This window comes from Ursus maritimus, unplaced genomic scaffold, assembly GCF_017311325.1.
Source record: "Ursus maritimus isolate PB19 unplaced genomic scaffold, ASM1731132v1 scaffold_10, whole genome shotgun sequence".
Classification (NCBI taxonomy): domain Eukaryota; kingdom Metazoa; phylum Chordata; class Mammalia; order Carnivora; family Ursidae; genus Ursus; species Ursus maritimus.
The window spans coordinates 8,365,254-8,366,521 of record NW_024423344.1 but is presented as its reverse complement, the minus strand read 5'-3'; positions in this window follow the sequence as shown (position 1 = coordinate 8,366,521).

Genomic DNA, 1,268 nt, shown 5'->3' with positions numbered 1-1,268 from the left:
GTGTGTGTGTGTGTGTGCACGCACACACACACACATGCAGGGGCTGAAGGGGAAAAGCAGGAAAGAGCGAGGGCATCAAATACATGGATGACTGCTTGGTTGCTTGTTTGAGGGAAGGAGTGATAGTGATATCATAGGCAGAGACAGAGAACTCAAGAGCAGGACATACTTTTGCTTGTGGAGGTGCAACATTATGTCGTATTTGGATGTGCTGCATTTTATTTTTCATTTTTATTGATTTTTTTTTAGTAAGTAATGTGGAGCTTGAACTCACAACCCTGAGTGAGATCAAGGCCTGAGTTGAGATCAAGAGTCAGACTCGTAACTGACTGAGCCACCCAGATGTCCCACATTTGTTTTTTTTTTTAAAGTAAACTCTATCCCCAATGTGGACTCGAACTCAGGACCCTGAGATCAAGAGTCACATGCTCTACCAACTGAGCCAGCCAGACAACTCTAATGTGTTGTATTTTAATCCTTAACCTCAAAGTATTTCACTGATGTCCCATGATGAAAATGTGATTCTAAAGTTGAATAGAGAGATTAGAGGTGAAGAGAGAGATTTGGAACTTATACATGCAAACATGGTAACATTAGTCTTAGGATGGATGAGTCTGGGGCTGTGGAGCATAGATTAAAACCAGGATTATAGATGTATCCCTGGAATCACACAAATTTAAAGAAGCAGGTGGAGGGAGGGCTCCTTGCAAGTCAGAGAAGCATTTGCATGATCCATCTTGGACCATGAGATGATCTTTAAGAAGTTTCATGCTGGGAATAGTAGAGCAGAAAGATGGGAGGAGCCAGAAGGTCAAGGAGCTGCCTACCTATTTTATGTGAGTGGAAGATGAATATTATAGTTTTTATTATTATCTGAATTTTCTATTACCTGCAGCTGTACGTCATACTAACTAGCATGGTTCCCACCCCTGAAACATCCAGATAATAAGAATCAAGTCAAATGAAGGAATCAATGGTAATCATGTCATAGCCTCTGGCACATCCCCTTGTTCTTTCCCAACCAGATTACAAGCCCTTAAGGGCAAGGATAAGGACTTATGTACATTGGTGTCACAAACATTTCTCAGAGCTTTGGGCACGTTGTGTATGTGTAATAAATGTTTAATGTTAGTACTAATGGCAATAAATGAGCTGTCCTTTCTTTGCACCTATTCACTGCATCGTAACTGCATCTTGATGAGCATCACAAGATTTCATAAGCTCTCTGCACTTTGGCTTTCTACAGTGGAAGTGGAATGATCACTCAC